This window comes from Lonchura striata, chromosome 5, assembly GCF_050655825.1.
Source record: "Lonchura striata isolate lonStrDom1 chromosome 5, ASM5065582v1, whole genome shotgun sequence".
In the NCBI taxonomy this organism is placed as follows: domain Eukaryota; kingdom Metazoa; phylum Chordata; class Aves; order Passeriformes; family Estrildidae; genus Lonchura; species Lonchura striata.
In genome coordinates this window covers 62,844,555-62,870,056 of record NC_140707.1, presented here as the reverse complement: position 1 = coordinate 62,870,056, position 25,502 = coordinate 62,844,555, and the positions used below count along the sequence as shown (strand labels likewise).

Below are 25,502 nucleotides of genomic sequence, written 5' to 3'. Positions count from 1 at the left end.
ACCCCAAAATCTATAAGATGCCAGGATTGAGTCAAGAAAGCTACCTTTGCTTTTAAAAATAATAAAACAAAGTTCTTCATGAACATTTTTCACTTCAGTGCAGTTTTACAAAAGCATACTTAAAAAGGGGCAGCTAGTGAGAATACAAGCTTTCAAGCCAGGAATTGGAAGACAGAAAGGCCCAAGGGTGTAACATTGTTAAAAGTGAGAGGTCCTGAAAGCACAATGTTCACTTTACAAAATAGAAGTTTTCTCCTGGGTAATCGTTGAATGAGTTCGCATTGATTTGCAGCTGTGAATTTAAAGGGAAAAAGGAGAAAGAAAATAAATGAAGAAGACAAATGCCTTGTTAGTAAATTGTGATGCAACAATTAAGAAATTAGTATCAGATATATGAAAAATTGGAATTGTCTGCTTAAGCAGTTGAGTTTATATATTCAGAATTCTCCATCCCTCATATCTTATTTTTAAGGAGTAAATATTCTGATATTTTTCTAGGCATCTGGCTCTCAAATGACAACAGCAGAAGTGAATTAACTTGTAAGGTGCATGTACCAGTGGAACCATATTAGTGAAATCTTCCAGAGAGGGTTAGTCAGTGTTAGTGAGGTCAGAATTTCAGCCACTGTAAAGGTTCTGTTGTTGCAAGGATAGAACATATTATACCTCTAATTCAGATTTAGATTTTGCTGTTGCTCTTGACAGTGTTCTGCCTGTTTAACCTTAATCAAAATTCACGGTGGTCAGTGGGACTCTTTGGGTTGGGGCCATGAATTCTTTGAAGGAGCAAATCTTGAGTTTCTCCATGTTGCTAGGAAGCCTAGTAGTACCAAGACAAAGACGTATGAAAGTATGTGAAGACAATGAAAACAAAGTAATGAGTATAGCCAAATCATAACTGCCATTTTAATAGAGTGGCTTGTAAATAACAGAGCCCTACAAGAATACTTGGGTGTGTCTGAGTCAACCCATTTTGAAAACCCTATGATATGCAGCTGCAGAAATGACACAAATTCTTGAAAAACAAAACTTGAAATTTCTTGAAAATCATGTTTCCAAATACAAGTGCTGTTCTGCATATAGATATATCACGTTGTCCAGTAACTCTTACAAAGCAGGCTAAAACTGCTACAGTGACTACCTTAAGGCAACATTAACCCTCTTTTAAAACTTGCATTAACAAAACATTATTATATGTATTACAGTAATTTGTGAATGTGTGTATTCTGGGCTGTGGAAAATCAGTGGTTGACATTCACAGTCAGGCTTACACCCAAAAACATACAAGTTAATTTGCACTACATGACCATTGGCTCTACAGAGTAATGAATTGGAAAAGGTATTTTGAGATTATTTTCCAAAGCTGTCCTATAGATGTGATATAATGATAGTTGTTTTGGCTTTATTGTAGAAGATGATACCAGCTTGTGACTACTGACTGGGTGTGAAATAAAACATTATGGCTATATGCATTGGATGTGGTATGTCAGCAGTCATACAGGGTACTAATGGAAGCCTTGTGAATTAGTTCTGTAAAAAGATTCAAGCGACAATTAATTACTATTTCTCTCAAATACAAAATGAGAGAGCATTGAAAAATTAATTGAGAAAATTTATGTATTGATATGAAGCATGGTAGTTTGGGTGCCAGCAGCCACACAGGAAATTTCCAAACCACTAACTGGTGGCAATTTTGAGAACTTAACAGGTTAGCTTGCAAACAGTGTTTTCGGTTTGGGTTTTTTTTGTCATTAGGCCATGACAGAGAGATTACACTAGCCCAACAGAGACATTTTTGCTTCCTTGGTGCATTGTTCTTGAAGTCTTACCTCCTTCATCATTGCTCACAATTGCTTAGTTTTTAATTTTTGATACAAAATGTCACCTTTTTAATTGAGGGATTGAGTGTGATAGTGTGGTGGTAGGTCCTCATGTCTACAGGAGGCAAAGAAGCAAGTGAAAGAGGAAAAGGGAAAGAAGAGGGAGTTTGGAGGGCACAGAAGGAAGATAGGAAATGTGGGGCTTGCATTGGAATGACTGGTGATGGGATGAGACAGGACGAGACCAGACCACTGACTGTGGAGACAGCTGTGTTCAGAGTTTGTTATTTGATCAAACTACTACTTATTTAACATGCCCTGCATTTCTCAGTGGGGATACAGCTTGGAATCTGTGTGAAATGGTGAAAGATTGAGAAAGTAAGGACAGAATGAAAAAGCAAGAGACAATTCCCTAATTTGTTTCTTTTGCATTTCTAAAGCCTGCCTAGCCCACACATCGGGTAGGGTATGCTTAGAATCTTGGAAAAAAAATAAGCTGCAGCTGGAACAAAGTTGGAAATAAATTCCAGTAATTTTAAGGATGATAAAAAATATCTGACTGCTTTTTCTCCCTCCTCCCTCCAGAAGGTCCAACAAAATCATCCACCCCATGGCAAATGCCTGACAACAACATGGTATGTGTATCTACTCTGAAATCAGAGTTCAGGGTATATATATGTAACTGCAACTCATATTTTGTCCTTCTGATATTGTTTACCTGGAACTTTCACGCTGCCATATTTTTTACTTTCTTTTTCACTCAATTTTCTTCTTTGCTTTTGGGACAGAAAATCCCTTACGCAGTGTGGTCCAGGTCATACTGAACCATGGATGTCTCATACAGAGCAGTATCTTATTCCACACATGACTTACTCTTGTTTCAGAAGTAGGGTGAGTAATAGGTGCTGGAATTTAGCTCTATACTGCATTTTGCATCTGGGCTTTCTGTAATAGGTTCATGAAGTTCACAGACTACTGCTAGTAATTTCTTAATTTTTCTACCTCCCATTCCTGCCTTCCCCCCCGCATTTCTCCAGAGTCTTTATGTGGTCCTGGAGGACTTTACAACTTTGCAAAATGATGCAGAACTATATCAAAACGCTCCAAGCATGGCATAAGCACACAGAGTGCATTTGTGCTGCAGAAATACCAGGTTTTGACTGGGCATGATTGCATGTAGCCGTAGGGCTGTGGGTCAGCATTTCATCTTTACCAGCAGAAAGGTTTGCAGTGACTGCATGTCTTAGGGATGTCCTCAATGTGCCTAGAAGGCAAGCAGTGCTGGACTATTTACATTGCAAGTGGGATGATTTAGATGGTACCCTGCAACGTCATCCCTGGATGCACAGAGGGAAAACTGATATGCCTGTGATGCTCTCAAGTACATTCTATACGCCTCCAAGTACAAGGGCAATTTTGAATTTAGAACGAAGCTCTCCAATGTGCTAAGCTGCTGATGTAGCACTTGCAGTGAGAAATATACTGGTCCAGATAGAACTCTTGGGAGTACATTCAGGTCAGACAAAGAGGGTCTCAGAATGAGATGCAAAACAAACAAACAAGCAAACAAACAAACAGACGTGTTCAAACACACAAACAACTTATTATTTGATCTGGAAACAGAACAGAGGTGTTGCCTGTAGCTGCACTTTGTTCAAACTTCATTTGGGCTTGTGATGTAACTTTAGTTAGTGTTAGTCTACCCAGCCCATGTCAGACTCTGGACTGTGGGTTTTCTTACTGATGATTCTGCAGCCTCTCAGGCTCCTGGGGCTCCTGTGCAAGGGTCTGTTTGCTCAGAGATACCTATTCAGTACAAAGAGGTGGTGACAGAAGTTGCTGTTAATTGTTGCTGTATGGTTGAAGGTTGGGGGTTGCTGTGCAAACAAGTCTCCTCTGCTCTGCTCCAGTTGAAAGTTAAGCCAACTAGATGAAATAAGGAAAAAGTGTTAATGCAGCTAGTGCTAGATCTCAAAAGAATAGAGAAAAGGAGGAAGGTAACCAAAGTTCAGACACAGAAGGTGAGTCCAGTCTTGTGTCTTGAGAAGACTGAGTCCAGTCTTGTGTCCCAATAAACAGGTCACAGTCATTTGTGAAAAAGGGTCTCATTCTTTCCAGGATAAGCTGGCTGTTTAGTTTGTCTTTCTAACTAGTCAATAAAGCTCAAGCAATGTTCTAGGAATTACCTTTTTATTAAAATTACCTTATTTTTTATGTGTCATCTATATTTGGATGTGAATTTTAGGACCTTGGATCCTAAAATATTTATCGAGTCCAGTTAAATTTTGACATGAGAGCAACTGCATTATTTTTCTGTTCATTTTCTGAATCTGTAAACAAGCTTTTGTGCAAGACTACTGGCACTGAAAGTCTGTTTGAAGTGGACTTGTGGAAGTGCAAGAGTTCATAACCCTTCTGTTGCAGCAGCTGGGAGTGCAGTCTGAACACGGAGTGCCTGCTGTAGTGAGAAATGGTGAGGTCTTCCTTAGCTACTCCTGCAGAGCCCTAGGAAAATCCAGCATTGCTGCCAGCTGCATGACAAAGGATACAGACAGTGCATACAACATCCTCCTCTAACCTGCCAGGAAGAATTAATAAGACACTTTGTTATTATATTAAATTTGAATTAAAACACTCCCTGAAGCTGAGCTTCAAACTCTTAAACCTGAGAACGGATTCAGCAGCATCTTGTGAGCTTTGGAGCTCACTAGGTTCCACTTTTACAGCAATGGAACAGTTTTCCATTGTAACCTTTACTTTCCTGTTTACTTAATATGTATGAATTACTGCCGCTGGCTCAATATGTTAACAGTTATTTAAAGAATGATCTGGTAAATTTTGTAGTTGATGTATAAAGTATAATATCTGTCACTATATTTTCTGGTCACTTACTTTATGTTAAGATTTCATTAATATGCTTTTCTTAAATAACAAACATATCCTGCAGAGCTGGTTAGCCATGTGAGGACCATGTGATGTAAGCAGTTATAAATACACCAGTAAAAAACATTCCAGAGAATTATAAATCACTATAATGTTCGACTCCAGTAGGTTGATGAATAGTATCTTTATTAACTTATTAACCACTTATCAAAATGATTTGCCTTGTACTTAGACTTAGGTTTATGTTCAGTGTAAATTTTACATAAAGCCTGACTTTGTTTTCTTTTGCCAGACGTATTTCTTTCTGAGTCAAAACTCAGTCTGTTTTGCAAAAACGAGGAGAATCAAAGAGGCATAATAATCAGCCTAAACTCATCCAAAGCACTTTAAAAATAGCCAGCCCACCTACTGCACTAGGGAGATTTTATAGTGCAGTGTACAGAAGCACAGTGTGGAGTAGCTAAGGAGCTGTGCAATATGTAAGCTTTTCAAAATGTACTCCAGGCTGTGGCTCTCTAACCACCACCAGATTTGTCCCTGCTAGGGCATCTGCCTCTCAGACTTCCCCTGCCTTACAGATTGGTGCCCACAGTGTTTAACTCTGTTTTCCATGAGAAATAGCCCTGCATGGATTTTTGTTTCCAAATCAGTGGCTCGTAGTGGAGGGATCTGTGGCAGAAGGTGGTTGGAAAGAGCGAGACGGCGTTGCTGCTCAGCCACTGGTGCGGTGGGCGGCGGTGCAGCGGCATTGTCACTTGGGCTGCTACACAGATGGCCTGTGTAAACTTGAGTAAAATTCTAGCAGATAGGTCTGCAGAGGGATGCAGGCACCCAACTGCACTGTGTGGGCCTTGCTAGGCTCCATAAAACCATGCCCAGCTGTCATCTCAATTTGTGAGTGTCTGAGCTCTGCCAGGGAGCAGGTTGCAAACTGCTTGCAGGTTCTGGTAGGAGTCTTGGGGAAGACCTTTCCTGAACAAGTTTTCCCAGCAGAGTCCTGTACAAGACTGTTGGGGGTCTGTCCTCATACAATGATACTGTTTCTTTGTGGATCCTGTTCTTATCATGGTGAAATGCAAATACATGATATATACAGATACAAATTAAATTGTTCTAATTTTCAGAGACCACTTTTATCTTTTCCCCTGCTCTTTTCTCCCCAGCAGGCTTCCTCTCTCTTATTATAAACCCCAGCTTGTGTGTTCCTCTAGCCAGTTTTTATCAGTTTTACCCTTAATTGGTACACATAGTTGGTCAGTTTACCTAATTTCCCAATAAAGAGTTTATCGGTGAAAGAGTGTTTGGTGTGTGAACAAAACGCATTGCAAAAGATGCTTCAGGAGGAAGGGCAGTATGGGTGTGTATTACCACACTCCAGCTTAGGTCAGGTGGTCACATTGCTGTATCTGAGGGGAATCTTGCACCAAAATAAACTTTGAAGTTGACTAAAGAAGAAGGGGGATTTCCCATTGTAGAATAAACAAATTGTACTATGCAGGGAAATGAGTTAAGTCAGTCTCATAGTTTTCAGCTTCACTCATGCCTTGGAAAAAAGAATGATCTGGGGGACTTTTAGATACCTTCAGTACCTAAAGAGACTGAAAAGGGAGCTGGAGAGGGACTTTTTACAAGGTTATGGAGTGATAGGACAAGGGGTAAAGGCTTTAAACTGATAGAGGGCATGTTTAGATTAGATATTGGGAACAATTTCTTCACTGTGAGTGAAGTGACACACTGCTTACTCAAGGAATTTGTGGGTGCCTCATCCCTGGAAGTGTTCAAGGCCAGGCTGGATAGGGTCCTGAGCATCCTGCTCTGGTGGTAGGTGTCCCTGCCCATAGCTGGGGGAGTTGGAACTGATATTCTTTAGGGTTCCCTCCAACCTAACCTATTCTATGATTTTAAAAGGGTTAACTACCTGCCATAAACTGCATCGGATTAATGTAGAGCATCTTGGCATTTCCAAAATGTCTGTCAGAGAATTTGATGAAACAGCTTTTGTTTGTTCATACTTTTCTTCTTAACATTTGTATATCATCAGTAAATGTTATTTTTTCTGCAAAAAAGAAAAAGACCTTGCAGTTTCTTCTCTATGAAGACAGAAGTCAAGTCCTCCTATTGCTTTAGATTATAATTTTCATCTTGATTAAACATATACACATATAGACTTTTACTGCTCCTGACAAAAAGGATTGTAACAGTTTAAATGCTGATATTTGATAATTTATGTGTCTGTAGAATTTGATCACTGTAGGAATAGAGTAGGATATTAGGCCCTTAATGCATTTTGTGGAGGAAAGAGCAATTGTTAGGGTGAGTCCAAGTAAACACATGCAGCGGACTTCACTCTTTCCAAAGGGAAGGAAATTCTCTACTTCTTTAAAATTTTTGAAGACCTTTGGTACCCTGTGGTAGCAAATATGTTCTCAGGATTAGGGTTGTCTAGACTGTGCTCTCCAGATTATTGTAAGCATTTTATTCAGCTGAGAGCTGGAGCTCTGTAAATGGTTGGTGGGATTTGAAAGAACCTCAATGTGCAAGGGGAAAGAGGAACCTGCTGTAGATCTTTTGGGTCCTCAGCTGCCAAGCATATAAATATGGATAAGCATGTCCCACTGACTGCAGCAGAATTTAAAATTAAGTTTTTTCAGAAGTTTTTCCAGAGTAGGGATTTTAAGCAGTTTTTGTGTTTAGCTACAGTGTACCGAAGAGTGTGTGCTCATACAGTGAGCTTCCTTGAGCCAATGCAAAAAATCAGTGAGGCTGTTATGCAATTATTGCTGTATATCTTCCTGCTTGTAAGCCTAAATTTCACTCTGGTTTTTTTGGTGTGTTTTGTTTAAATTCCTGAAAAGATGTCACTCTCTCGCTGAATGTGTTTTTCCTCCTAAACATAAGCTGTAAATACATACACAGATAATGTTATATGATTTTTTGAGTCATCTGCTTGAAGCTGTTATGTGTTTTATGCTAGGCAAATTTAGAAAATTAGCAAACCTCATAAGCTCAGACATAAAAGCTCATTGATTTGTCTTTGCCATGGAAATTGCAAGTTTTAACATGTAAGGGTATATGTAAAAGAAAAACCCCAGAGGTAACAGACAAGTAGAAATTTGTGGGGTTGTTACAGACACAGCGACATCTGGTTTTTATTGCAGTAAATTATTTCTAATATTATGTGCCATTTTGTGTTATATAAGCATTTATTATTTATCTGCACCTCCTCTTTCAAATCAATTTTCAATGCTTTTTTCCCCTCCAATCATATATTGAGAGAGCATGTGGGTATACATTTATGCCTACTAAAATAAAACTAAAGGTGTTCCTCTATATTAAGAATTTTTGAAGTACTTAGCGATGGATTCAGTGTTCCCTGTGAAATAACTGTTGTCCTAATCATTACCAGGAATTGAACCTGGAACTACCAGAGCTAGAGAAAAGCTTGACAATTTGAGCTCAAAAAGGCTAAATCTTCTGGCTAACAGTTGTAGGAGAGTCATGCCTTTTGTGGCTCTGGCAGAAGTTACTAGCTGGAGAGGGAATTATGCTTGTGCAACTCAAAATTGTTAGTGAAATCCAAGGGAATTTGGGGGTTTGCAGGGAATGCAGAATTGGGCTCTTCCAGGAGCTTCCCAGTAAGCATGAAAGGGTTTTTTTTTGTTTGTGTGTGTGTGATGAGTAGTAAGAAATCCTAATGTCTGACAATACTCTGGCTAAGTGTGCTCTTCAGTTTTCCATTAGTGGTGGCGTAGTCCATCAGTAAATCCTTTCAGGAGTAACCATCTGGCATTTCCTAAACCCTTGTCTGTGTATCATGTAAAGCTCAGTGTTACCACTCTAAAGAAAGACCTTGAAAAGTTAAATGCCATTGGAATTTAGTAATGTAGGCCACAGTGTAAACTGTGGTTAAGTTGAGCTGAGGCCTTCTTTAGAGAAAGAACCTGTAATTGATTAAACCCTGCCTCTAGCTAGATAAAAATGAGTTGAAGTAGATTAATATAAAAACGGTTAAAAGCTTCCTTGTTGTTGTCAGTTTTCAAAATTAAACTTGTCAAGAGTTTGGCAGAAAGAGCTCAAAGGCAGAGCTGATCTAAACAAACCCAAAGGAGCAAAGAGCAATGTGGACCTTCTCATTTTTGGTTGATTTAAATGAATTTTCTAACTGAAGGCTCTGAGCTTTAAGGTCCTTCCAACTCAAATGATTCTATAATTTTATGACTTTATAGCCTTCATTTCAACTTGCCAAGCCATTTTTCTCCAGAATACCATCTTCCAGGATTTGTGTCTTGCAACTTTGTCTAGTGCAGATATTTCTTCCGTACTGCTTGGCCTATCTTCTCATGGCCTTCATGAATCTTCTCTGACTTAAAATGAGTGTAATTATTATGAGAACATAAACTTAAAAGATAGTCTTGGATTCAATAAGAAAATGTCTGAGAGAGAATTGAAGTGGAGACAGCACAGCCTAGCAGATGTCAGAATTATTTCAGCCTAGAATGATATCAGGCTTTTTGCTGGAATCTGCTTCCATCTGTAACTTTGCATGGCATGTGACCTCTGTGTCACAAAGTTTGTCCCGCTTCAGGCTCACCTGCATCTTGGTGGCCAGATGGTGCAACTTTCTGTAATGGATATGGACATAAATTCTGCAGTCCCAATGATGAGTGAAAAGTGAGACTCAGACTCTCCAACACATGCTACCAAAGTGTTTATCAAAAAACAATGTTGATTTTACTTAGTGTCGCACTGGAAAGTTATTTTAGAACATGTTTGGGCTTTGACACCTTTTCTTAATATTTTTCCCTATATCCTTTTGTAGATACAACTGGGCCACGTTAGTGACCACAGGTATGAGTCTCCATTCCATTGCATTGGTTTTATGCCAGAGTAACCCCACTATTTTTCACAGCATAAAAGTCTGATGAAATGTGGTGAAAAATTGATCCCATACATATTCTAATCTCTGAGTGACTTAATATTTAGTGCTAAAACATTTTCAACCTTTAAAAACAACACTTCTATCAGTCATGTTACAGATTTAAAGTCTGCTGTCTCACGACTTGCCAGAACTGCAACAAATGCTGGGAAGTGAGTGTGTCCTTAATCACAGCAAACCATGGGATGTTCGATCCTTACATTTGACAGTCCTGGTGGAGGGTGAGCTAGTACTCTTGTATATTGACCTCAGTGTTGAAATGTGCCTTTTCCTCTATCTCTATTTTAAGGCAAAATAATAGAATAATTTCCATAGATGTAGGCTATTGTTTCCTTTTAAATCGTTGCAGTTACTTCATAATGGTAGCAATTTGAAATCTCTATCAGACTAGGAATCTTACAGACTGAGAGATAAGTTAAGAGGGGCCCTGAGAAAGTAAACAAGGCAAAAGTCAGATGCAGGATGTTTAATGGATCTGCAGGTTACTTCTGGCTACAGAAGTAAAACTTAAGTCTGTTGTTGTCACAACAGCATACATATTCTAAATTTACATATCTCTATTATTACATACATACGTATATACATATTCCCCCTAACTGTTAAGAAGTCTACTGCTCTATTTGCAATATCAGGGCAGCATTGTGGTATTTTTAGATTTCTGAACTCAGTGAGCCTGTTTCTGTTAAAATTAGTTGCAAAGCACCAGGTGATAGCAATAGGAGCAATTTTATTATTTTCAATGATCGTAAGCTAGCACTCCTGACAACTAACTCGGGAAACTGAGACATACTGTAGTCTCAAAGGAGAGATCATTGAGGAGATATCATGGTGTAAAATGGATAGAGAATTCTGTTGGATATGAGGCTTTGCTACACCACAGATTTCCTGCATGACTGTTAGATTACTTGATGTGGTTCCCCTTTAAATCTATAAACTGGGCATAGCAGCACATCCTTATATAAAAAAGAGTGATGTGCTCAAATAGTCATCTGTAGCACATTTTGTGATTGGGAGAGATTTCTCATAAGACTCAGACATAAGTTTGAGCTGGAACAGTTGGGTAAATAGAAGCAGTAATTAATTAATTATTAGTTAATTAGCTCAGTTAATCAGTAACTGATGGACTAACAGCTGTTGCTCCTGCTTATTGTGTAAGGGAATTGTAGAATCACAGAATGGCCTGGTAAGAGACCTTAAAATAAGGGAGTTGGCAGCCTTGGTCTCATGTGGAGCTCCTAATGGCACTGTAGTAGCACAGCAAAGAAATGATGCTGCAAATCAATAATACTTCTTTACATATATATATATATATATTGCTGCAGATTAATGAGAGCACAGTGCCTTCCAACTTGAGATCTAAAGGTAAACCAGAAGTGTTTATACATTTAGACTGAGGCGTATTTAAGGCAATGAAACTTGGTTTAGCTAGTAACAAATATGGTTATGTTAAACCACGTTGTCTTGTGCTACTTAAGGGCTGAGGATGTACAAATACTGCTTGATTCAGCTGACATGTGGTAACTTGTTAAGCCTTGGTAACTTCAGCTCATGTAAAGTTGGAGATAAGAACTTGCTGTTGTTCCTTCTGGTATTAACATCTTTGACTACAGGAAAACAAGTCTAGCAATTTAAAGGTCTTCAGAAGTTTTATACAGGTTAACAGTACCCCTCCCTCTTGTTCTCCCTTTCACTTCTTACTGATTTAAATTGGCTGAAGAAGAGAAATTCTGGTTCATGGGATTTTTTTTTTTTTTTGTAGTGGGGAGAGGTTTTTGGTCAAAATTTATCTGGGAAATGAAAAGAAATTTTTCTGCCATTCTGGTTCATGGGATTTTTTTTTTTTTTGTAGTGGGGAGAGGTTTTTGGTCAAAATTTATCTGGGAAATGAAAAGAAATTTTTCTGCCAACCAGAAATTTTGTGATAATTTCCTGCTGGAAACAACAAACATTTTATTTCTGAAATCAATATGCTCCCTGGTTCCTGCAGCTTCTCAGTTAAAATGGCATTTGACAGGTGACTCTGACTATCAGCTCTGTAGAGTAGTTGCAGAGCTACATGCTATCAGTGGTGCTCTGGCAGCCCTGCTCTGTGGGCTGACTGGAAGTCTGTTGCAGGGCTTCCAAGCTCCCAGCTGGCAATCTGTTCTTACTGTTCAGCAATCAAAAAGTCTGGAAAATACTGGGATTTCCATGTTTTCTGTACTGTTAGTAGGAAGTTACTCCTTTTACACTCAGGGTTTCCAGAACTTCCAGCTTAGGTGTCTGAAACCATGAAAGCTTGATGTTTTCTCACTTTGGGACATTCTCTTGAACAGATCTGCCTCCTACTACTAAACTCGCCTTTATTTTCAAGAGCTGTAGGATGCAGAAACAAGGGTCTCCTGTTTCAATATCTCACCCATCTCTTGTCTCTGGAGATGAACCTACCAGGCTTTCAACTAACTTGCTGGAGTAGGGGTAGCAATCCAGCTGTGGAAGTGTGGAATTTAGCGTGGGCTAAATCCTGCATGCAGTTCACCCAGCTTCTTTGGGTGTGTCCTGCATGGCTGCTAGACCACAATGGAAACTACCCACGCAGCTTCAAACAATGCTAATGAGGCGACCTCGCACCCACCACACCCAGCGACTGGAAGATTCTGGCCCATCTTGCAGAATAGCAACTCTGCAGAGTTACAGCATCTGGCTCTGGCAAGGCTGCAGGCACAGTCAGTCTTTGAAACAAAAACAAAATCATGCACTGTTTCTTCCCATATTTATGTGACTAAATGCTGCAATGCACACATGTGGGCAAGAACAGGAGGAATGCACTCTATCTGTGATTGTGAAGGGACATTAGTGGCTCTGCACCCTGCAGGATCTGCTGCTTGAGCTGATCTACAGCTTTTTCTAGCCACATCAAAGATTTCACACATCTTAAGCAGAGTTGGCATTTGCAATGTGAAAGCTACCTAAAAGGTGTCAGATTTGGCATTCAAAATTGAAGTTTATCAGACATTCTTACAGGCAGATTGCAATTACACCTATGCTTAAGCCCTGAATATCCATACATTTCACCAGAGGTGCAACTGTTTTCCAAGTCTGCTTCTTACAAGAGTGATGCAGATCTCCTGTGATTGACATACAGGTATGGAAAAAATGGATTTCTTGCATTCTTGCTTGTGTTGCTACACATACACTTCTCATGCTGAAGAACTAAGCACCTTCAACTTCTTTTATTGCACTCATTACTCTTGGTCTGTGGGTAGCTGCATGTGGCAGGAGACAGCAAACATTTTAGATGAAAGATGATAGAAGAGAGCAAGAATTGTTTTCAGTCTTCATTGGCACAACAGGCTATTTCTGCATTTCACTTTCAGAAAGGCTCATTCTGACAATGTGAACACCGAATGCACCTGATCTTTCATGGTTTAAGTGATCTTTGCATGAATGTGTTGTGTTCTGCTTGTGCAAGTACCTGTGTGGGTGAACAGATTTGAGCCCATAAAGACTCTTTTGGGTCTTCAGTTCATCCTTGATGCCTGCCAACCTTAGACTTTCACAGCAGGGATCTTGCGTAAGACCACATGTGCAAGAAAGTCATCCATGCAACATTTAAACCATTGTTTCTTCCATTAGTTAAGAGGAAACACAGACTAATTTCTTACTGAATGTGTTTTTATGGCCTTCTCACAGCTTTGATGATCTTGTGGGAGCATGTAATCATAAATTATTAAAAGAAAAGCTAAGCTGCTCAAAGCTAAACACATCAGTTATCTTGTTAAGGAGAAAAATATATGTGAATGGATCAGGATGATTAAATCACTGCAAGACATCATAACCTTCTGCTGTGATTGCATGTGGGGAACCTGATAATTTTAGTTGTCTCTGTCATAAGGGAGCAGAAAGGTATTTTTATGCCTGCATTTTATTACATAATGAAATATGGTACTCTAGGCACAAAGTGGGGCAAGAGAGTGTCTGCAAATACATATGTACATACTTGTGCATACACACATATTCTTTTGGTACACCTCCTTCCAGATGCACTTGGAGTCCTGGCTGCTGTGAGGGTTTGGCAGCTTTCTTGTGCAGTGTGGGTGTTTATCATTCTGCTGTGATTGTTCATGTTGTGATGAGTTTCCCCTTGGGTGCATTTTTCAGGCACATGTTCCTGTCAACCAAGGTCAATGCTGAGCCTGAGAAGCAGTGCACAGGTGCCGTGTCAGACTTAGCTTCTTTCTTTTGGCTGCAGACAGTGACACTTCTTAATTTAACTTATGATTAAACCATTGCCCTGATACAAGTCCAAATAGAGTCTTTCTGCATGGATTTAAAAAAAGGGTTCTTTATATAAACAAGGGAAGAAATGAGTGATTTCATAAAAACAGACTCTCAAGACCTGACCAAGAGCCTGTTAAAATTGACGGAAAGACTCCTTGAATTTTAGCAGGGCTTTAATGCATACTTTGGTGTTTATAATCCCATGTGGGAGTAGCTCTTTGTTAAATAGGAGGTGGTTTCTTACTTTGCTCTCACTAGGTATAGTGTTGGTGGCAGTGGAGAAAGCTCAGGGTGATGGGAGAGTTCATGACAAAGAATGATCTTTTTCTTCGTGGGCGGCAACCAGCTTCTAAACAAAAAAGCCCTAAGGAGAGAAATGCATCAGGGTCATTACAACTGTCATTTGGCACTTACTAACATGTATTCTTGAAAGAAACTGTTAACACAATTTTGCTGTTTCTTGCCAAGCAGTGAGGGCAAACTGACAAAGTTTTGAAGCTAGAATTGGACTGCAGGCTTTAGAGCTCCTCTCTAGGATCAGCTGATCAAGAAATATGGAAAACTGAACATGCTTAACCCTTTCACCTGCAGAAAGAAATCCATGCTTGTCCATTCACAAACATGTACTGTGTTTCTGTCCAGCTTCAGATGTGTAGTAGAGATTATGGAAACATCCATTTGGAATAAATCTGGCAAGAGATGTCAAGAACAGCAAGAAGGGCTTCTCTAAGTACATCAGTAGCAAAAGGAATGCTAGGGACAATATGGGTCTGCTTCTGGATGGGGTGGGTGCTGTGGTCTTGAGGGATACAGAGTATGTGGAGTTACTGAATATCTTGTTTGCTTCAGTCTTTGCTGCTGAAGCCAGCTCTCAGGAGTCCCAAACCATGGAGGCAAGAGAGAAGAGTCTGGAGCAAGGAAGACTTCCCCTTGGTTGAACAGGATCAGGCATGTAGGCAAACGTGACTCCTGCAAATCAAGGGACCCCTGTGGGATGCGCCCAGCAGTGCTGAGGGAGCTGCCAGATGTTATTGCTAAGGCACTCTCCATGGTGATGGAGAATAGAAGAGCTGCCTGAGATCAGACCACTCTCCAAGGTCATGGAGCACAGGAGAAACATGTGAGGATTGGAAGAAAGTCAGTGTCACTCCAGTCTTCAAAAAGGGCAAGAAAGAGGATCCAGGAAACGAAAGGCCAGTCAATGTCACACTATGACATGAAATAACTCACACACTCACTCTGAGATGCAAAAGAACAACAGAAGGAAATTTTATTTCTGACCTTGCAATATAGAGAATTCTAAAAGTGACAATGGTTTGGAGGATGATATTGCCACCTCTCCAACTACACTGGTCAATTCAGTTCATCAATTCTCTCCTCCCACAAATAAAAATACAAACCAATTATTATTTACATGAACAATGCGTGAGAAACTCTAATAGAAATATGTAAACATCAAAAGGCATAAAATTTTTTAAAAGAACTTTAAAAAAACTAGGGTGACAAGTCAGCCTTACCTCCATCTCTGAAGAGGGGATAGAACAACTTATTCTAGGGATGGAATAATTCTAAGCATGCTGGAGTGAAGAAAGTTGTCAGGTGTAGTTAGCATGGATTCACCAGGGGGAAATCATTCTTGACCAATCTGATAGGCTTCTAGGATGGACTGACTGTCTGGGTAGATGAGAGGAAAGTGGTGGATGTTGTCTACCTTGACTTCATCAAAGCTTTTAACACTGTTTTGCCTGACATCCTTATGGACAAGCTCAGGAAGCGTGGGTTGAATGAGAGGGCAAATGGGTAAACTGAGAACTGAATGTATGCCAGAGCTCAGAGTTTGTGATCAGCAGCACAGAGTCCATCTGGAGGACTGTAGCTTGTGGTGTTACCCAGGGATTGGCACTGGGTCCTGTCTCACTCATCTTACTCATTGGTGCCCTGGATGAAGGGACAGAGTGCAGCCTCAGTAAGTTTGCCAGTACTGCAAAACTGGGGGGAGTAGCTGGTACCCCAGAGAGCTGTGCTGCCATCCAGCAGAACCTGGATAGGCTGGAAAGTTGTGTGGAGAGGAACCTGGTGAAGCTCATCAAAGGCAACTGCAGGGTCTGCTGCTGGAGAGGAATTACCCACTGTGCCAGCACAGGCTGGGGGCTGACCCGCTGGGAAGCAGCTCTGAGGAGAAGGACCTGAAGGTCCTGGTGAACAACAAGGTCCATGAGCCAGCAGTGTGCCCTGGGGGCCAAGAAGGCCAATGGTATCTCGGGGTGCATTAGGGAGAGCATTGCAAGCAGGTCAAGGGAGGGGATCTTACCCCTCTCTGCTCAGTCCTGGTGAGGCACATCTGGAGTGCTGTGCCCAGTTCTGGGCTCCTCTGTTCAAGAAATACAGGGAACTACTGGCAGGGGTCCAGCAGAGGGCAATAAAGATGGTAAGGGTGCTCTGGAGCATCTCTGTGAGGAAAGGCTGAGGGACCTGGGCCTGTTCAGCCTTGACAGGAGACAATGGGATCTGAGTGTATACAAATCTCTCAGGTGTGGGTGCCAAGGGGATGGGGCCAGCCTTTTCACTCATGCCCAGTGACAGGACAAGAGACAACTGGCAAAATGTGAAACTGGGGGAGTTCCATCTGAAATGAGGAAAGCTTTGCTTTGTCAGTGACACCACTGAAATAGGCTGCCCAGAGCAGTTGTGGACTCTCCTTCTTTGGAGGTATTGAAACATGCCTGGACATGGTTCTGTGCAGCCTGCCATAGGTCTTTAGCAGCAGGGATGGACTAGATGATCTCTAGAGGTCTCTCCCAACCCCAGCTATTCTGTAAGAGTTACCAGATTCTTGCCTTTCTTTGAGTAACAGTAATTATAACCTATGATGTGGTAATGCTTTAAAATCAAGGATATTAATAGACTTGAAAGAAATTTATTCATCTATTTAGACTGCATAATGGTTTTGCTTTCACTAGGAGTGGGTAAAAGCCAGATTTCAGTCTTGTTGGTCAGATTTTTCCTGTTAGGCCAGCACATACTGTCCAGAGTAAAGGAGGAGTTGGGAGCTGATTAATCCTCCAAGGACCTTGTACTTTCTCTGTTTGTCCTGTTTTTCCTGGAATAAAAAAGCTAGAACTCGCCTCTCACTGTGTCTAAATTGACAAGATCCATGATGTGTGAGAAGTTCAAGGACTGAGAAGAGACACCTGTACCAACAATCTATCACAGTTTAGGATTCACTGGGACTCCAGTACTGCTGTTGTGCCATGGCTGCATCAGCCTTTTTAGAAAGGCTGGTAGGTAAGCAATGGTAAACTGCAGTACAAAATCAACAATTAAATATGAAAAAGTTTTTTTCTTTTCATATTTAAGGAAAAATAAATTTGTGGTTGTTGTGGCTGTTGGGGTTGTTTTGTGGTTTAATCCCAGCTGGCAGCTAAGTATCATGGACCTCTTTCCCCTCAGTAACTTCCCCCTTGTTAATTACCCCCTCACTATGGTGGGATAGAGAAATTGGAAAAAGGTAAAAGCCATGGGCTGAGAAAAGAACATTTTAATAACTGAAAAAAAGTAAAATATAATAATAATAATAATAATAATAATAATAATAATAATGAAGAAAAGAAGAGGGATGGGAATAAAATTCAAAAGAAACAAGTGATGCACAATACAGCTGCTCGCCACCTGCTGACCAATGCCCAGCCCTTCCTGGCCAGCTCTCCTGGTTTATATACTGGGCATGGCCTTCCGTGCTATGGAATATCCCTTTGACCAGTTTGCTTCATCTGTCCTGGCCATTCCCCTTCCAGCTTCTTGTGCACCTCCTCATGACAGAGCATGGGAAACTGAAAAGTCCTTGACTTCAGGTGGGCACTGCTCAGCAACAGCTAAACCATCTGAGTTATCAGCGTAATTCCCATACTGAACATAAACATCACTGCACTAGCTACCAGGAAGAAATTTAACTCTATCCCAGCTGAATCCTGGACAGTAGTGGCAGGAGTGATGACAATGTTTCACTGAAGCTGGACATAGATATATAATTATATATTTATGCCATAGATATAAAAGGATATATAATGGCTGGGCTGGAATCTAACTTGCAGTTTTCCCATTGCTGCCTTCATTCACTGGGGCAGTTTAATTCTGATTCTGTATCACTAGGTTATGTAAACTAAATATTGCTTAAATGCTTGACTTCAGCAAGTTCAGTGCAATCCACTGCAATACATTAAGCAACCTCCTTGGAAGCTCATAGAACAGTTTTCTTATTGATCTGAGGGACTTGTTCTGTTGACACTAAGTTGGTACTTTTTAATGTACTTTTGAATTTATTTGGAGCATTTGACTCTGCCAAGCTTTGCAAAACTGTAAGAAATGTAATTCAGTAACTGTAGAGTATAGAATTTCTTGTATGTACTATGAATGTTGGCACAGATTGAAGCTGGATTAGGTGAACAGTGCTGAACTCAGAGTATTTTGGATTTTTTTCTTGCACACATAAAGAAAAAATATAATGAACTCATTTACTTGAGGTAACTCTGGAATAAATCCACTTTAATCAATGATCTTAAACTACTGAGGTGTGTTACTGATACAGCTGCATTTTATTACCTGCTTCGTAAACCACAAATAGCAGAGAGAACCAGGTAAAGGTTTTTAGTTTCAGATGCAGGATGTGTGATGCAATCCACTACAGGGTTTATGCACATATGCACAGAGCATATTTTTGAGCTACTGTACTTTGAAATCTGTGCCAGACAGCTCTGCAGCCAGACAGTAAACAAAGAAAAAGATACCTTAGGCCAGGAACCTTCAATAGACAGAGGGTTTTCCTCAGAGACTGGAAGGGGAAGCTTAGCATGTGTAAAGTCACAAGGGTTAGTAGGCCAACCAAGAGCAGCACTATGCCTGTGAGCTACATGTATGGGATCTGAAGTTGTTGGGAGTTTTGCAACAGTTGGGAATTTTGCAACAAAAGAGGTAGGACTGCCCCAAGGGTTTTGACATCAGTTTAATTCCATTGATATCAACTGATTTACTTCAGATTTGGTCAAGGATGCACAAGGTGAATTTCATCTGCTGTCAAAGAAGATTGTGAAATTTTATATGTATTGCTTAATTCAAAAACCATTTTCCTCTGTCTATCAAATACTTCATGAAAATTTTGCCTCAGTCTATGTAAAAAATGCTTTCTGACTGAGCCATTGAATACAGATTCCACTGCACAATGAAGAATTCTAATTGCAATGAATATTAACTGCAGACTCTTCCAGATCCCAAGATGGAACTTTGTAATTTAAAGTTTTGATATGTAACTTGCATTTTTTTAGAAATCCTGTAAAATTAATGAAAAGATTGAAGACAACATTGTGGTATTTTGATTTTCTTTTCTCCAAAGCCAAATATAAACTTAAAAGCAAAGCTGCACAATTGATTTTAGACTTTAAGAAGACTTGAAGGATTATTTCCCATACTTCAGTTGCAAGTGAATATAGCAACTAAGTAAAAAATAAATCTGGAAATGGAATATTAAGCATAAAATGTATTCATGGAAAGGAAGGCTGCTGGAATATGGTATTACTTCTGCTGATTTTGATTTGTCTTTTGAGGTGTGAAGGTTTTTTATTTCGTTTTCAGGCGATTTATTTTTGATCTACTTGTAATAATGATTATTATGACATGAGTACAATAATGTCATGGCCAGCTAATGACAGTCTTCTGCACCATCAAAATCAATCTGTCATGCCTATTGGGAAATGTAGTTTCAGGTCTTTTCTCCTCATCATAATGAAAAACACCCGTAGTGTCAAACAGTACAATAGAGAAATTTGGAGAGGTTTTATAGCTCTTAACTTCTTTCTTTGGAACATCCAAACACTGGATCTGCTGAAGCAGGAAAATGAATGTTCTGCTGAAGGTAGAGAAGAGACTAAATAGCAGAAGACATTTAATTGCAGAGAAGGCAAATAGGAGGAAAACTGCAAAATGGGATTTCTTCTTGTTGATATTTGTAGTCTGGAGGGTTCAGTCTCTGAACATCATCCAAAATCTGAGGAGGCTGGCAGGAAGTCTGGCAGAGTTTTTACCAGTGATATGCTGTCTGGGAAAACAACTTGTATTACCAAGAATTGGTCCTTGTATTTCGGTGTTGGTTTTGCAGAAAGAATACTCAGAACTGTAACTGATCTACTTAAAGGTCTTAATCATATTAACATTGTCCTGTCTTCTTCTCTTTTCTCCCTGTATACTATCATTGCCTGAAAAGTAAAGAAAATAATAATCATGTTTCTGTCTTCTTGCTTCACTAGGTAGGAGTGTGCTATAGTTGGAAGACTGGTGCAGTACTGTGCAGGGTAGGGAGAAACCAAGTTTACAATATAATACTGGTCTCCCAACTCTTTCTAATATACAAAAGGAAAAGGACTTTTGCTTTAGAGTGATCCCCCTACAGAAAGGGATTTTCTCAATAGAGTTTTGTGTTTGAGATTCTGTGTTTTCCTCAGGGTTCATCACAGGTCACACATCAACAACCTGCAGCAGTAAGTAGCTGGATGAGACTGTTAAATACAATAATTGTTTTTTTTTTTTTTCAGAAATGTAATTGATCATAACATGCCTGGGACAAGACAGGTGGTTAACCTTCCAAAGGTTTTGACAACTGCATGGGAGCAACTGACCCTGATTACCTGAATAAGACATTTTCATGCCAAGGGCTGGATTTGCTCCCTCCCCTGCAAGCTAGTGGCCAAAACTAGTTTGCCAACTTGAGAGCAGAGTTAGTCCTGAATCTGCAGTGTCTCTGCTCTTTATATGCCTGGGGTTATATGGTGGTCATATGTCTGGGTTGTAAAAAGATGATTGAGGTTCTTTAAGCACAGTACTAATAACAGAAAATTAAGGGCCCATTGACTCTTTACAGGAAGCCTATTAAGCTAATACCAACAAAGCTATTTTTCCCATTTTAACTAACATGGTTTTGTTAGTTTGTTTTAGCTGCTTTTGTTGTAATTCACTCTGGCTTTTTCTCAACGCTTGCACTTTGCCTTTGTGATCTCTGTTTTCTTTCCATCCAGAGTTTCCTTTTCTATGCTTCTCTCAGGAATAGATTCCTTCCATCCACTACAAGAATAAGTCTCAAATCAATTGTTGATTGAAATCTTGGTTCCCTGTGTGTTTCTCTCCACTGCCTTTAATAGTGTCAGGATTCAAGATACATTTGTTTTTCTTTCTTGCCATTACACAAATAGTGCTCCCCAGTAGGACTTTGAAGTTCATATTGTATTCATTAATAAGATTTTAAATCTTTTTGAGACAGTCCCTCCTAGCTCTTCTTCACCAGCAGGATATGTAGCCCATTGCATATGAATTGGTTCCGGGAGTGGGGCCAGGGAGTAAGGGAATGCGGCTGGGCCAGGAAGCAGGAATAACTGCTTCCCTAAGTGTGGGAAAAAGGATTTCTGGGTCCAAGCTTGTGAGGGTTGAGGAGGTGAGAAGTGCTCTCATCTGCATTAAGCATGGCAGGGAGTGGGGTCTGCTAGGACCCCAGGAAGGTCACCAGCTATGATTTCAAAAGTTGGTTTGACCAAACCGGGATGAATTGTTTCCAGCACAGTTTTGGCTACCCACAACTTCTGTTGGCTTAGTCCTGTATTCCTGATGCCAATGCATTGCCCAATGATGTCAGTGGGTGTTTTTGGGTTTGCAAGGAATGCAGGAATGGGATCTCTGAAAAACAGAATCCCTATGGTAGAAATGTTCTAAAACTGAAAGATGTTTTGCAGAAGCTTGCCTGAAAAATTTTAGCAAGAAAATTGAGCTCCTTCAGGTCCTTGGCTATTGTTCTTATGAATTATCTTTGCAGGTAGCTTACATTCTTCCATGCTGTCATCAGACACTTTTGTGAAATGCTTTTGAAGGCAAATAATTCAGGAGACTCTGACCAAGACAGCATATACCAATTGCCTGGGTATCACTGAAGTTTGCGAGATTTCAGAAGGACTTTTCAGAATTATGCCTTGTCAGATCATCATGGATATTTCAGTGGATCTTTTATGGAGCTGATAACAGCTCTCAGGTGTTGAATATTTTAGCTTTAATTGATTTTTTTTCCCCTAGAATTTAACAGTATGCTATTGTGCCTTCATTGGACTTCGCTAATGTTTTCATTAGTTGTTAAAGTGGAGTGGAGCCACCACACTTCTTGGAAGAGTATTTTCTGCCAGAGCCAGCAGTATGGCAGTCTTTAACCTTTCTTCTCATTCTTAGCAAAGGACTAGACTTCCTTTTCTTCTTGGTTTTACTCAGTGGTATGTAAGGTCTGAGACAGGAATTTTGGTTCTTTGTAGTAGATGTGTCACACATGGTGACACATGAAGCAATGCCTTTGTCAGTGAGTCTATAATGGACTCATTGCTGGGTCTTACAATCTGCAAATGCCTTCTACGCCATTCTGCAAAGAACTGATTATAGTTTGATGCAGAAAATAGAATTACCTTTCCTAATGCAATGTTATAAATATTCAGGGATTCCTTATTAAGTGTCTGACATGCTTAATAAATTCACCAGGGATATCCCCAGGGATATTTCACCTTTAGGATGAAAGCTTCTGAAATATGTCAGCTAGTTAGATGTTAAGTTCTTATACTCAAGATGCCCTGGACACCAGAGATTTCCTGCTGTACCAGTGTGTTGAATCAATTTCTATGTAGCCCTCAGCCACTGCTGTGTGTTGGCTTTTGTCAGACTGTGACAACCCCAACTGTGTTGGGGTTTTCTTACCTCTGAGACAAATGTCATTGGCCTTTTCTGACCTTGCCTTGTTGTCACACACGAGATTTTTAAAGGTCTTTTGAAATTACTTGGCTTGTCCCTTGGTACGATAATATTGCAGAGTACTACTTCCTGTATTTTCCTGCTAGAACATAACAGTTTTTACAGTGGTAAAGTTTTAAATAGAGTTTGGAATACTTGGCATTGGGATAGAGATTTTTGCATGCAATATATTAGTCAATGTGACTTACTAAACCCCTAAAAAGAGTGGCTTGTGCAAGAAACTGCATATTCCCTAGTAAATCATAGAAGTGTAGGAATGGGAGGGAGCTCAGGCAACCAGTTCATCTCTCTGTTTTGTGGCTGAGCCAAGACTATTTTTGACAGTGATGTGTCTAACTTTTCCATAATGGACTCCAGTGATGAGGATTCCATGACCAGCTTTGGTGAGCTGTTCCAGTGTATGGCTGTTTTTGTTAGTTATTTTGTCCTAATAGCCAACAAATCTCCTTTTACCACACGGCAAGAGGAACTATTCTTCTAACCTTGCTGAACCTGAAGAACAGTTGATCACTGTCATATTTATTACGGCATCTTGCATATTTGAAGACTTATGTCTTCCCTCAGTCTCTTTTCTAGACTAAACAAACCCAAATCTTTCAGCTTTTCTTCCTAGATTGTATATTCCAACCTTTTTTTTTTTTTCCCTTTTCTGGACTGAATCTGCATAAATCTTGAAAGATATAGTTCAAAATTGGGCTTTATTTTTGATTTGAGTTATTGCAAGTACCAGAAGGTGTGGATTAGTTACCTCTCATAGAACACCATATTTACAAGAGAATTATACTTCTAACATCTACAATTCTGTAGCTAACTTGCTTTTTTCTACTTTGTAGTTGCTAATTTGATTTTCCTGCTGAAGTGCAGAGCTTGTCTTTTTTATTTCATTCTATCAGTTTCACAGGCAATTGTTAATTGACAACCCTTTCAACCTGTGAAGGTTTTTCTACTTTTCACAGCCAGATGTTCTGCAATTTTGAAGTGTATCTACATATTCCACCATTCTGCTGGGCTTTAGTCAATCTTTTCAAAACAAAGTGATAATGATACAGTTTTCATCCAGGAATCATACGGTAATGTATTTTGAAGAACTTTCTTCTACTGGTTTCCTGATGAAAATGCTGAGGGCATGTTGTACAGCTTGTGTCACAATCTTTCTAAACTTGAGATCCTATTTGCTTTTTCTCCTTTAACCTGTGGGCTATAAACATGGAACAAAATAGAATGGTCTGAGATGATTTATTTTTCATCTCCATTAGGAAGGTTGTCCAGAATACTTCCTGTGTCCCTGTTTCCCCAGCCCTTCCCCAGAGCCAGTAGTCACTTCTGGTTGGTCTGGTCTGAGTCACACCTGACAGTTTTATTAGTGCTCATGAACAGCGTTGGGCAATGGCTGGATCACTGGCTGAAACTTGGCAGTATGTCTGTAATATCATGGATTTGGGCTTCTGGCAGGCAGGCAGCTGACACCCTGGGACACTGGTTTGACAATGGACGTCTCTGTTCATCTCAGAAATAATTGTAACAGAAAAAAAAATAATCTTGCTGTGATAGTCATCTACAAAGCAGAAAAAAAAATAAAAAGAAAACATAGCAATTTACCTAGTGTCTGGTCTATTCACTAACAGGTTTCTCAACACTGAAATGGTTCCTCTTTTCTTCCCAAATTATTTAAGAGCAATAAACATACTCATCAGCTGACTTGTCCTCCAGCGGCTTTGAGAGTTTTTTAAAGGGCTGCTTTATTTCCTCTCCTTCATTCCTGGCAAAATCACAAATATCTAGCTGAACTCACATTACTTAAATAGAAAGTAATAGAAGAAATGGTTGTACAAGTAGTTCAGGGTCTGGTCACAAATATGCACTAAGCTGCTGGTTCTTCTGGGTGAATTTCACCTTGAGCAGAGAAAACAATTACACCTTGTTAGCTCAATAAAGGTAATAATCCTTCTTGTATTTTAGTCAATCCATCTATAGAGTGAAGTGGAAAGACAAAATAGGACTCTAAAGAGCCTGATAGCTGAGTGGTTATTTATAGTAAAAGAGAATAATCATAAAATAAGATGAAAATATTTTCATTTTAGACTGTTATCCTAAAACAGATCACAAGTAATTTGAACCAATATATAATGGAGAGAAGTGTTTAAAAAGAAAAAAAAAACCTAATGACAACATTTTTGTTTTTTAATGTTTCTTCTGGAAGCATGCTGTGCCAGGTGCAGTAGTAAACATACCTCCTTTGAATCACTGGAGATGAAAACCAGCCATATACTTGAGCTTAGGTGGTTCTTATGGGTTTATAACTCTTTTGTATCTTTTGAGCATTCAGGAAAATACAGCATGCAGATTTTTAAACTATGATTCTGGCTACAGAGGCACAACACATTCTTTTCTGTTTTTAATAAGTCTCTCTCTTTGTGCAACAAATCCTTCTAAAAAATGGTACCAGCAGTGCTAACCAATGGGTAGCAGCTAGAGGCTGGGGGGAGAGGAATTGTTTTGGCTGGACAGAGACTAAGGGATTTATACACCCAAATTTCTATTGTTTTTAATAAGAATTTGGCTTCAAAAATCATAGCCCTCATATGTATTCAGTCTCTGAGAACTGGGGATCTCTCACCACGCATTCCTATCTCATGTGATGCAATCCCCCCTGGCTGCTGCACCAGCCGGGGCAGGCAGGTGTGGCACCACACATCCCCGGCAAGGCTCTCCCTGGTCAGGAACCCGTGGCTGCTTTTCTGGTGGAGAGCATGTACCATGTGACGGCTGGGGCAAGGAGGAAC

The 25,502-nt window shown here is 39.9% G+C and overlaps 1 protein-coding gene across 1 annotated transcript in view; it reads right to left on the bottom strand.

Moving 5' to 3' along the window:
• LOC146767406 (uncharacterized) overlaps positions 1-25,502 on the bottom strand; it is a 99,333-nt gene that overhangs the window by 56,901 nt on the left and 16,930 nt on the right. The gene's annotated exons all lie outside the window — the stretch shown is intronic.